The sequence below is a fragment of the Grammomys surdaster genome, unplaced genomic scaffold (genome assembly GCF_004785775.1).
Source record: "Grammomys surdaster isolate TR1022 unplaced genomic scaffold, NIH_TR_1.0 147, whole genome shotgun sequence".
Lineage (NCBI taxonomy): Eukaryota > Metazoa > Chordata > Mammalia > Rodentia > Muridae > Grammomys > Grammomys surdaster.
In genome coordinates, this window is record NW_021604605.1 from 2945433 (window position 1) to 2958794 (window position 13362).

Sequence of the window (13362 nt, forward strand, 5' to 3'; positions counted from 1 at the left end):
GGCCTCTATCCCCGCCTTCAAAGATTAGAATTGCCACAGCCCTTCTATACTTAGAGAAGGGAGGAGATGTCAGGGGCAGCCCTGCTTACACACTGAAGGCCTAAAATCAGTCATAGGCCTAAAATCAGAAATAGGCCTGTCATACATGTATACTAACACCAAGTCTTGGGTCTCAGTGGAAAAACATTGAAACAGATGGCTATAAGCTAATGCAAACAGGCAGCTTTTGTGGAAATTTACCAGCCTGTGAGTCATAGACCTTGTAAATAGGTAGCCTTGACAGACAATACCAACTTAGATAAGGACAAGCGAGTCATAGGCAGAGTCATAGTGACTTGTCCCCTGAACCTTCACCCAGCCGATACCCAGTTCTGAAAGATATCTGTATTCCCCCTGAACACCCACACTCCAGTGTCATTCCCTTCCCCACATCCTGCCTTTCTGTGTTTATAACCCCTGTGTGAATGAATTATGATTTGAAAAAAAATAAATTAAAAAAAGATAATCCTGTCAGGTCCAGAAGACAGTGTTTCATATTTTATATAATACTTCTGGCTCTAACAATCGTTCTGTCCCTCTTCAATATTGTTCTCTGAGACTTCGGGAGGATGGGGAAAATGAGATACATGTCTCATTTATAGCAGTACTCTATAAACTCATATATATATATCTACCAACAATGTCTATTTCTTAAAACTAGGCAATTCAGATATACCAAAAGAAAACACTTTATATCTCTTCAGCATTTATTTCATTGAATTTTGTATAACAGGAACAAAAAGGAATAGAGATTATCTAATTATTCATTGTAGGAAAAGTCATGTATTTCTTTGAATTTAAACTAAATCTAGATAAAAAATATCGAGGTTTTGTTTCTCACAGCCAATGACCTTTGCTAACACTCTCATGTTAACTCTATTTAATTTACGCATGCCTCTGAAAATAGGCTTATATAATGCTTCCCTAAATATTGATATAAAAGCTTGATTGGGGGTTGGAGAAAAGGGATGGAAGGGGCCCTGGTAGAGGTGACCCAAGCCAGTGTCCACTGTAACCTGATATGTTTCATTTGATTTGATTCCTAAAGACTACCTTCATAGAAATCAAGTATAAAAGTTACCTTTATTCACCTGATGTAATTGTTGTCTTGGAGGCTTACTGCTGAGTAATCTTACCCTTTCTAGTTATGTCTGAACTCTGGCTGGCTGGTTCAACTCAGTTGTTTTGATTCAAACTCTTCTATAATCTGACTGATTCAATCTGGCTTCTCTCAGCTTCTGACTTAATTGCTCTGCCTGTCTTCAAACTAATTCTGGCAATTTGTTATTGTCTTTTGGCTCCTCATTCTCTGGCTTGATCTATATCTTCTGACTTGCACTGAACTGCATGAACTCATGAGAAAACTCAACTCCACTGGACTGCACTCACTGCACTGACTCCCAACTGACTCAATAGAACTGACTCTCTCTTCCTGTGCTGTTCAATTTAAGTCACAACTATTTTTTTCCTTTTCTCCTGAGAGTTGGGTGCATCTTGTCCCTGACTCACTGTATCAAATCTTTCTCTGATTCATCACTTTGTCTGACCCTTGATTAGATAGCATTTTCAAACATGGCTGCTTCTTTCTACAAATTAATTTTATGTTAACAATGTGTACTAAGGGCATGCCTGTTTTCAAGTTAGAGTGATTAAAGGTGTGTCGTATGTTTGCATTCCTGCTTAATCATACAGACCTAGCTTTTTGGATGTGATCTCTTGCCAGAGCAGCCATGTTGCTGGATTAAAATTCTTGGACACAAGGAAGCACACACTGTATTCTAAGTGAAGTGCATTTTCAAGAGTATCCTCAAGTGGCTACCTAAAATGCATTGGCTACCTAAAATGCATAGGTTGTACAAACATTACAAGCTTCTCAATGATCAGCCTCACCTACACTGATACAGACACACTTAAAACACACACACACAGACACACATACACACAGACACACAGACACACACACACACAGACACACATACACGACACACACACACACACACATACACACACACACACACACACACACACACACACACACACACACACACCCCTCACACCCAAAACATTGAGGGAGTATAAATTCAGTACCTAAACATGATGGTCACAGACCTCAACCACAGTTGGCCTGGCCTTTGGAGAAGATGATGCTTTCTCTAGCTCTATGCTGCTTCTAGCTGTATTGAAGTCTCTGGACTCTGGACGCAGTGCCAGTGATCAAGCTGTGCAGTGAATGCAGAAAGGTCTACTCTACAGCAACCTCTTCACCACAATAAAAGATTTTTTTGTTGTGGAAAAAGAACATGATTTAAAGCATAAGCATCTTGTCAGTGAAAGCTTATCTGAGATTTGAAAATCTAGAAGCTCATAACCATGGGCCATTGTTCTGACTAAATATACTTTATCAATGATTCCTACACATAGGCTTTGATTATAGATTTCTTACTTTACAGCATAATTACCTTTATTAGGTTTTAATTTTCAGTAAAATGCACCAAGTTAAAGTGAACAGATCAATGAGTGGGAACAGATTGTGTATTTCCATGTAGCTATGATTTCAGAAGTAAATACAGAGCACTTTCATCACTCTCTAATCCTATGCCTGTATCTCAGTCAGTTGATCCACAACTGGCCTTAAATGATCTACTTTCTGCCACTGTATGCTAATTCTCAGGAATTTCATAAAAATTATGGAATTCAAAGAGTATCCAGTACAGATAGATAATAAATGCTATGAGCTAATGATGTACAAATTCTCACTCAGGACACAGCCAAGGATGTGTCTGTGAATTGTATATAAGCCAAAATGTTTGTGACTTAGAAGTATTAATAAAATTAAAATCCACAAAACAATTTTATAATATTACTATGGTTTAAAGTATGTGGTCATGAAACATTATAAAAATGAGCATTGAAAGTTATATTTAATTACACGTCAGAGACCTATACTAAGTAGTCAATTCCTACACTGTTAAGTGAAATGTCAACCTCTCAGTTTCAAATAAAAAGTACATTTCCATTTAAAATTTTGCCTCAAAGGAAAGTTAACTAGATACTACAACATGTTATTTAGCAATAATAATCTACAGTTTGGAAGAAATATGTGGTCTGGAGTTGTGGATATATTTTAATAGACAGTATCACGAGCACTATAACAGGACTTAATGCCATGACCTGAATCTGTAAGAATGTACAGAAGGCCAATTACTGGTTGTCATGGAGCAATAGTTTGGATTGTATCAGTAACTTCTTGGGTACTGTTGCTTCTTTGTTCTCAAGATACCTTATGTGTAAAACAAAGAGATTAATCCACATGCTTTTAATGTATCAAAATTCTGGGATTTTGTTATAATGAATTTCTTGATGAAACATTGGTAACTAACTCTGATATTTAATGTTAACTTATAAGGTTTTTACTGAAAACCTAAATGAAATTTTGAATTTCATTAGAAGTCTTTGAGAGTTGAAGTTTTTCCAAGTTTGGACTGGTGGTAGGAATAAGACCTTCATATATATATATATATATATATATATATATATATATATATATGCTTTTTACATTATATATGAATGTATATTATCTTTAATATTCTTTCAGGAGTCATATACAAACAAACAAGATGCCAATGTTAATTCAAAAAATTATACCATGAATAAGTTGCCATGGCTTTGCATCATTTCCTTGCTATCACACGATAAAAGAAAGGTCTAGAGAAGTAACCTTAGATCAGTAATGTTATAGGCAAGAAAATTTTCTTCCCTTCTCCTCAGTGAAGGGAACATTTGTGAAGGACTCACCAAACAGACATTTGAACTCTAAATTTAGGTCAATTTAAGAGAGACCATGTTATTATATCTGTAAATTCAATGAGTCTTGAAATTCACATATACTAGAAAGTGTGTGTGGGAGGGTTGTCTAGAAAATCTTAATTGGGGTTTTGAAAAGCCACATATATATCTAACTACAATGTAAAAATAATTAATCCCAACAGTAGTATCTCTATGTTTAGAAGTCTTCATACTGGTGAGAATATTTCAAAATTATCAAAACAAAAATTTTTTTGGAAAACATAGTTCTGTTGAAAATAAGGTAAACCTGATACAAATCTAAATTTCACAAATTTCCAACACATAAGATCAGAAAGGAATGTTTCAAAATAAGTCTTTCAAGCAAAGGAGTATGAAAAAATGCTACAAATTTCATTATAAATGTGGATACATAATACAGATGGGCTCCAAACAAAACAGAAAGTTAATGTTATTTTCATTCATACAAGGAAGAAGAATGTAGCAGATACTTAGAAATAAAAGGAAACTCAACTCTGCATTGGGAGAATAGAAACATAGCCACCAAATGAAACTGACATGGTCAAAACACTACCCATGGGCACTGTGGTGCTCCTTTACCTCTCACAGTAAGTTAGGCTAAAGGAGTCCATGGCCACTGGAGCAGGTTGGGGCAGCATGATTCCTCTCCACTGGCCTCTGGGTTGGGCTGTTTGTGCATAGTGAGACTGTGCCATCCCTGCTGAAAATAACTGTCTTAAACAAGTGCCAATTTTCCTGCTGTGCTAACAACAGCTAAGTGACGCAGTAGACCAGGCAAGGAGGCTGTTCTGGGCTCAATCTCTGTCTGCAACACTGACAATTTGCTACATCAACTTACCTTCGAAGACATGAAGCATCAGAGGATTAACTATTAAAAGCAAGGCATTTTCTCACTCATTACAGCCTGCACTCTAAAATGTCCACAGATGCAAGGAGTCCTGTTTTCACCATTAATGTAGAAAATCATTTCCAGCAGCTTTGGGAGAAAATGCAATTATTTTCTTTCCTGTCAGTGTTTCCAAACTCACCTAGAGATGAAAGAACCCTATTAAAATGGACTCATCTTTTGAGTGAGGCCAATGGGAGATCTTCTCTGACCTGAGGGTATGATGTTAGTTCTTGAGTCCTCATGCTGGAAAGACAGGGTCACCAAGGACAGATGCAATTAGACAGCACCGAGTCACTGTCACTTGCATGCTTGTTGCAGGAAGAGGAAATTTTGCAGAGAAGAAAGCAAGTGGCTCAGACAGAGCTCACCCATTTCATGATAGCCAGAGAGCCCATGTGAGCCTGATTTCCACAGGTCCCCTTTTGTCTGCTCTACTTCTGGATGGGTCCCATGTTCCTTTACTCTATGGAAACTCGTGGATTGGATCTGCTTAACCCCAGATCTTGCCCAGAGAGACACCGGTAGCTCCACCTACTCTGAAGCTGAAGTCTTGGCCTAGGAGCAAAGCTCTCAGTCAGTGTGGCTCTGAAACTGCATTGGTGAGGGTAACAGCTGGCCATCACTCATATTGAGCTAGGCTTTGTTCTTGCCAGAGAGTGCTGAGCCTCATTTCTTGACCCAGGCCCATCTTCTCTCTGTTCTAAAGCAAAGCTAGGCAAATACCGATGTTTTCTCAGTGTGATCTCTAACTCATAAACTCAGTATCAGCATCCTACCATGATGCATCAACACCATCTGGTATTATGAGCAATCATATCACCACCCAAGATGAATATCTAGAATAGTTTGGCAATATCACTTTTATTGTAATATTGTTTTGTTCTAGGTTTCTGATATGTTATGTGTATATTGGTGACATGTTCTACTTTATAATCTTTTAAGAAGATTTTTAATTTGTTGAGTAAAGTAGAATCTATGAGACAAAGTTTTAGGGATCCCTTGTTTAGGGTCAAAAACTGTGTGGGTGAGGTATGACACCATTCCTCTATTCAAAGCAACATTTAGAATTGAGTACATAGTATTCTTTTTGTGGATTTCAAAGGTTAAATCCATATCCTAGTAATGAAGAAAGGGGATGGGTAAAAGGATGATTTCCAACTTTCTTGTTGTAATAACTGCTTTTATGCAATTTCATTTTTTGTGATAAGAAGACTAGGATTGGGAACAATTTTGAGAAAAAAAAACTACCTGTCCCATCTAACAGCCTCTTTTTGACAAGTTCTTTCTACTCTTAGAAATCAAACCTCATAGGTGAATACTATCTCATTAAGACTATCCAAACATTGACAAATGCCTATAGAATTTAGCTATGTATTCCTTGTTTAACAGGCTGTAACACAGATGATGTATAAGATACCATATGGGACTATTTATATAATTCCACATTTCTTAATGTACTTTTTCCTCTACCACCCAGAAGTTTACAGTTAACTGCACATACATTTAACTCTTAGAGTTTGTTTTCTCTTTTTTGTTTTTAAAAGTTTAAATACTTTATGAATTTTGGGCTATCTTTTGAGCAAAACAGGAAATAGAAACGAATGTGTGGTCATTCTAAAGACCATTCAAGGCATCTTCCTGGAACAATCTTGTAGCAAAGCATGACAGTTATTTGTCCACCCCCTTTAGTAATGACGCAAATGCCAAAATCTCAGGCATCTGGGCAAATGATTACACTTTCCTAAGTCAAGCGGGGCCTTTCAATGCTGTCATTCTTGAAGACATGTAATAAAAATGTCATGATCTGCTTCTCTCTTGAGTAAGAGACAATCCTGGGTTACCATGACACCAAACAATTTAATAAAAAAGTAAAAAATTCAATCAATCAATCAGTCAAACCTTCCAAAAGGCTCACACAACTAAATAGGCACAATATGACGTATTCTTTCCGTGTCTTAAAAGAAAAAGCAGAACATTTTTGCTAACTTTTGGGTGAGAAAATACTTATACTTCAAGTTTTGTATTTATGTAGATACATCAAATGAAAATGTTACTGTTGCAGAAATGGATTGGTAATGTTCTAAAATCCCCACATCAATTAATATGTCATACAATTTGAGTTGCATTTATGTATGAAGTATTATTGTTAATGAAAATCATGTATGTAATAGCAAAAACAAACTTTCAGCAAATGGAAAGAGAGTTCCTAGTCACTGGTGGTAAAGAACCAGTCAAGTTCTTAGTTTCACTTATTTGGGTCAATAGCGTGACTTTGTGAAATGGTTTTTGTGGAGTCAGGGTAAGTTTCTGCCTGAGATGATCAATCTAATGTCTTGTCTATGTCTGTTTTCCTACCTATTTTCTCTAAATCACACTATCTTTTATATTTTTGTTACCAAATTATTTGAGATATTACAAAGACAAGTACAAAATAAGATAAACAGAAAACCTTAGGTGAAGCTAATGTGCAAAGTACATATAATCATCATTGGATAGTGGTAAGAAATGATCTACAAATTATCTCAGACCTGTGTAGGAACAAAAGCAAAGGAACAAGAGAGTCCCAGAACTTGTGAGAGCACTACAAAACAAAATTTTCATAAACAACAATCTTCTTGGTATTGAATCTAGACAGAAAATTATGCTGTAGGCTTTTGTAAAACAGGAAAGTAATAGAGGCATTTTCATGATACCTTGCAGTGCAGCACAATAAGCAAGTGCTTTCATAGGACTCATTTTGATGATAAACTTTAGTGAAGGCTGATAACATTATGTGAAAGAATAATTCCATTAAAGAATTCTGCAAAAAACGCATAGGTCTGAACAGACAGGTATTGGTTTTTTTTTTTGTATTTTAGATTAATTATTAAAGTTACAAATCTGGAAGATTAAATTAAACATGTCATTTGCCTTGTTATACACTATTTGTATCACAATGCATTTTTATTTAAGATATAATGAGCAAAATATAAAACTGTATTTTCATATGATAAACTGATGTCATGATTTTCCAAGTTTACAACTAAACTTGGAGAAAATAAAATAAATAACAATTAACAAATGAAGATAAAATTCTCAAATTTTGATGGTTATCTAAGTCCATTTGAGACAGCTAGGTTACTCACTGTACTTCCCCAAACATTTCTCAATAGATGGCCGTATCTTGTGAGTTTTCTAGAATATAAGAGAATCCTAAAATTCTCTTCCATGGCCCATTATGTTTGCATTTTAAAACATCTTATCTGCATCAATTGATTATTTTAAGCATTTTCATCAACATAATTTGTAGAGAATTTCATTAGTTCATAGTCCATCTTAGACACACTAACAGTCACTCTTCACCTCTTCCCATCCCATATCTTGTAATCTACAGTTTATACAGAATCATACAGTATGTGGAGAATTGTGTTCAGTTTTTTACACTGTATGTTTTATAAGCTCCATTCATGCTCTGGAATGTTATCAGTAACTCATTTCCTTTTATACATTGATAAGATTTTATTTTGTAATAATCATGTCTTTATTTATCTGTTGGTTACTTTATATACATTTAGGAAATCCCTATTTATGGATATGATGATTTATATACTATGAATATTGGTAAGCAAAGATTTGTGTGAGCATGCATTCTCATTTATTTTGTACATACTCTTGGAAGTAGAATTATTGAGCCATCTGTTAACTTTATTTCTAACAGAAAGTAGCCCCACTTTTGAAAATATTCAAAAGTGAGTTGACCATTTTACATTCTTTCTAAAAATATATTTGGTTTCCAGTTTCTCTACCCCCATTGTTTTTATGATAGCAATTCTAGTAGGTGCAAAGCAACATCTCATTATGGTTTTGATGTGTACTGTCTCTGTAGTAGGCAATGTGGCTGAGCACCTTTTATGAGGTTCATTAATATATTTTTCAAAAATGTCTATTAAAATCATTAGCTCACTTTTATTGGACATTTTATTTTTATTAATGAGTTTTTAAAGGTCTTTATGCATTCTGAACATACTTTAGTCACTTATGGAATATGAAACTTATTAATATTCCTTGTATTCTGTCCATTCAGGAAGGAAAGAAATAGCTCATTGCTTTTACAAATGCTCTATCTTACTTACCTAAGGGAGGGAGTAAAAATTAAGAACCAATGGTGATGGTCAAATGTGACTGTTCTGCACAACTCTTATGTTGAAATCTAAGCCTCAAGGTGATGTTGTTAAGACATAGGGCCTCTGGGAGTTTGATAGGTCTTGCTTGATTTCCAATAAGGAAAAGAAAGAAAAAGTAATATAAATTAGAGTTGAAATTTAAAACAGAAAATCAACCAAAATAATGAATGAAACAGTCAGTTATTTCAAGATTAATAAGCTTGACAAATGGCATTGCAGAAATACCTGCTGTAAGTTCGCTAAATAAAAATGAGGAACATAAAGGAAAATACCAGGAATAAAAGAACCCTCATTGATTCTTACTCCATTGACCAGTGGCTACAAAAAACTCATATTCGTAATGCCCCATTGAAATGAACCAATCCCTACTCATCTTATAACCTACTATAATTCACAAAAGTCAAAAAAGAAATCTGGCTAAGCTGTTGTGAATAAAGAACAAAACAGAGTCAACACTTATAATAGCATTCAAGAGCATAAGCACTCAGCCTTAAACAGGTCATTTGTGTCACATACTCTAAGGCACAGAAAACATCATGGAAGAGGGTATGGAACAAATGAAAGAGCTTCATGGTAGAAAACAGGGATGCAAATTGCTATCTTCCCGGGGAAGACATCACCATTTCAACCATGTACTTGCAGAAGCCATAATTGCCTGCCCTGGACCTGCACAAGACTGAGAATGTTCCTCCATTCTGATCTCTTAGGCACTAATATTCTGGGAGAGGAAGTTATTGTTAGTTTTACACCCACTATTGAGCCCATCACTTCTAAAGTTCTAAAGCATGGTCAGACAGATGACACTATTTAAACTGAGTGAGTCAACATACACATACATACATACATACATACATACATACATACATACGCAGACAGACAGACCAACATACAGGTAGAGAGAGAGAACAGGTAGGAGTAAGAGAAAGAGAAATAGAGGGAGGGAGGGAGGGGGGAGGAGAGAGAGAGAGAGAGGAGAGAGGGAGGAGAGAGAGAGAGAGAGAGAGAGAGGAAGACAGACATAGCAAGAATATGGGAAAACAACTTATATGATGGTTGATGGCTGTGTAAGGAAGGTGAGAGTGAGATATGAATGTAATCATCTATGAAATTGTCACATAACAAACCTAAGTACGCCTAAAAACTAGACAGCACAGTGTCTAAATGGGTTTAGTAGTAAATTAAACCAAATATTTAAGAAAGAAATTATATCAGTTCTGAATAAATTTCAGTGGTTCCAGTATAATTTACTGAAAAGACTTTCACTGTCTCCAAAAGACTGGCTTTCCATTGTTCCTCTATTTAATAGCAGTTGAAATTTTATCAATTTTGGAAAAATATCTGCCAAAACAGAGAACACTTCTACCTTACACTTTAAGATCAGTATTAACCTAATAAAAGAAAACTCAACAAAGACATCACAAGAAATTAAAACTACATTTTAGCATCTTTCATTTGATGGCCTGACAGTGGTGGTGCATACCTTTAATTCCAGCACTCAGGAGGCAGAAGAAGACAGATCTCTGTGATCTTGAGGTCAGTCTGATCTACACAACAAGTTTCACGACAGCCAGGGTTGTTGAGTAGAGAAATCCTGTCTAGAAAAATAAAATAAACAAAAAGACATTGATAATATCCAACATAATAGGGTAGCTTCTGCCACTACTGATAGCCTGAAGCTAATATAAAACTTAATAATGATAAAGAGATGCCTAGTCAGTATTGGCAGGAAGAAGTCCATGGTTTTTCCTCTCTCCACCATAGTTCCAAATTTTACTGGAAATAGAAAGTGATATAACAATACTAGAAAGGCAATTAAAATATCTAGCATATGAGAAAGGAGGAAATAAAGTTGTATTTGTATGTTGATTACATGATTGTTTATGGATACATAACTCCTTCAAATCAACAAAAAGTTTTAGAAATAAAGAACTGTTCCAAAAATCATGCACTATTCTGGTTAAAATATACATTATTTGGCTTTTTATATACCAGAAATGAGCAGGTGGAATTTCGAATTTAAAATTCAGTAAATATAGTCAACTGCTATTAAACAGAGGAACAGTGGAAACCCAGTCTTTTGGAGACAGTGAAAGTCTTTTCAATAATGATACTGGAACCATTGAAATTTATATGGAGAAAAATGAAACTTTAAAAATTCCTTTTTATTTATTTATTTTTATATATCACATCCTGACTGCAGTTCCCCCTTCCTCCTCTCCTCTCAGTACCCTAACCCCATCCACTCCTCTCTTTCCCTTAAGAAAATGGCAAGTTTCCATGGGTATCAACAAAACTGGTATATCAGGTTGTAGTAAGACTAGGCACAGGCCATCATAACAAGGCTGGATGACCTCAGGCCATGGGTAATTTTATCAGCAGAATCTGCAACATCAATGCTCAGCAGAGCAGCATTCTTGAAGTTCATAAGCAAACTGTGTATAGTTAAAACATCCTAAGATGTGTTAGAATTATGCCAAATACACTGCAAGTATCATTAAACTTCTTCCTAATTATAACGACTACCACTGTAAATTTTAGAACTAACATGAATCCAATGGTATTTGCCATGACACTCAAGACGGATCTTTACCCTTAAATTCTGAACCTCCTTAGAGTAATTTGAACAGGATAAAGAGCACCAATCCGTTCTTCCAAATGCCTATCTAAATCCTCTTGTATATTCAACACATTAGTAACATTTTTTTTCTAAATGATTAACAAAAGTAGCTGTCTTAACTTCTTGTGTCAAAGCAATTGCAGAAGCAGTAGTGCTAGGAATTAATGTAATTAAAGCTGTTATACCAGCAATAATCAAGCCCACTACCCTCTTGCTTCTGCTTAAAGTCTGACTCATTTCTTCCAGTACTTGCAAGCTATTTTTAGTATACCAAGGTTCTGTAATACTCAGGGCACTAAAACAAAAGCTGGTTGATAGATCTCCATAAATGACATGCCGGATTTCAAAACACTAACACAATTAGAAGGTGTACAATCAATGCACCTTACATTAAATACTATAGAAGAAACAAAAGTAATTTTAATTTGACAATTAAAAAATGCCCTAACACATGTACTAACACCTGTTTGAAATCCAGATTCTGCCCCAACTTTATCTCTTGCTAACATAACATCATAGAGAACTGCAGCTAATTTTCATATATGTCTCTGAAAATGTCCAGAACCAGACTTTCAAATGAAGGCTGTTATTTTCAATATTGGATTGATTTCTAGACCAGTCCATGATTGAGTCTGAATAACTGGTCACATTTAATAACAATACAAGAGTCATTATAACTTTTGTTTTTTATTCTCTGTTCCACAAGATCTAAGAACTTGAAGCAAGGCAGCTTGTCCCATCAGGGGTATAGGTAAGCAATGGTGGGTCGGGAACTTATGTCCACCATTATTAGGGCACTCAGCAAGCTCACACAGGTCAGCATCATTCTTTGTCAGTGGCATTAGCAAGTCTCACCCGTTGCTCTGGTGGTTACCATGTTCCTTCAGCATCCTGCAAAAAAAATCACAAACATGCCCTCTTCCCCATATTAGATACCTGATCCAGATCATATCTTATACCAGTAAGTGAATCCTTTCCTTTCACCCACACTCAAGTATACCGAGTTGTAGAGTACCATAGCACTCAGCAGAAAGTTCCTTCACATGCCCAAGATGCAACTCACAGGCCACATGAAGCTCATAAAAAAGGAAGACCAAGTGGGGATGATTCAGTTCTTCTTAGAAGGAGCAACAAAATACTCAAGGGAGCAAATATGGAGACAAAGTGAGGGACAGAAACTGAAGGAGGGGCCATTTGAAGACCTTTCCACCTGAGTATCCATCCCATGTGCAGTCACCAAAGGTAGATGCTGATGTGGAAGTCAGGAAGTGCATGCCGATAAGGGCCTGATATGGATGTCTCCTCAGAGGCCTTCAAGAGTCTGACATAGTCAGAGGCAGATGCTCACAACTAGCCATTGAACTGATCATGAGGTTCTCAATGGAGGAGTTAGAGTGAGGACTGAAGGAGCGAAAAGGGTTTGTGGCACCATGAGGAGAGCAACAATACCAACCAACCACAGCTCCCAGTGTCCTAACCACCAGCCTGGGAGCACTTATGGAGGGATCCAGGGTTTCAGCTGAATATGAAAGAGTGGAGGGCCCTGCCGGGCACAGGTGGAAGATGAGATCCTTGACCTCATGAAGGCTGGACGCCCCAGGGGGTGGGAATTTTGAGGGTGGAGAAGTGGGAGTGGGGAGGGTAGGTGGGGGTTACATCCACGGAGAAGAAGGAGGAGGGGTAAGGGGATGGGGGTTCTCGGGTGGGTGGGGGATGGGGTAAGGGGATAACATATGAAATGTAAATAAAATATCCAATAAAAAAAAGAAAGTTCCTTCACATCCAAATGAAAAAAATTACAATAAAAAATAAAAAGAACTTGATTTAAA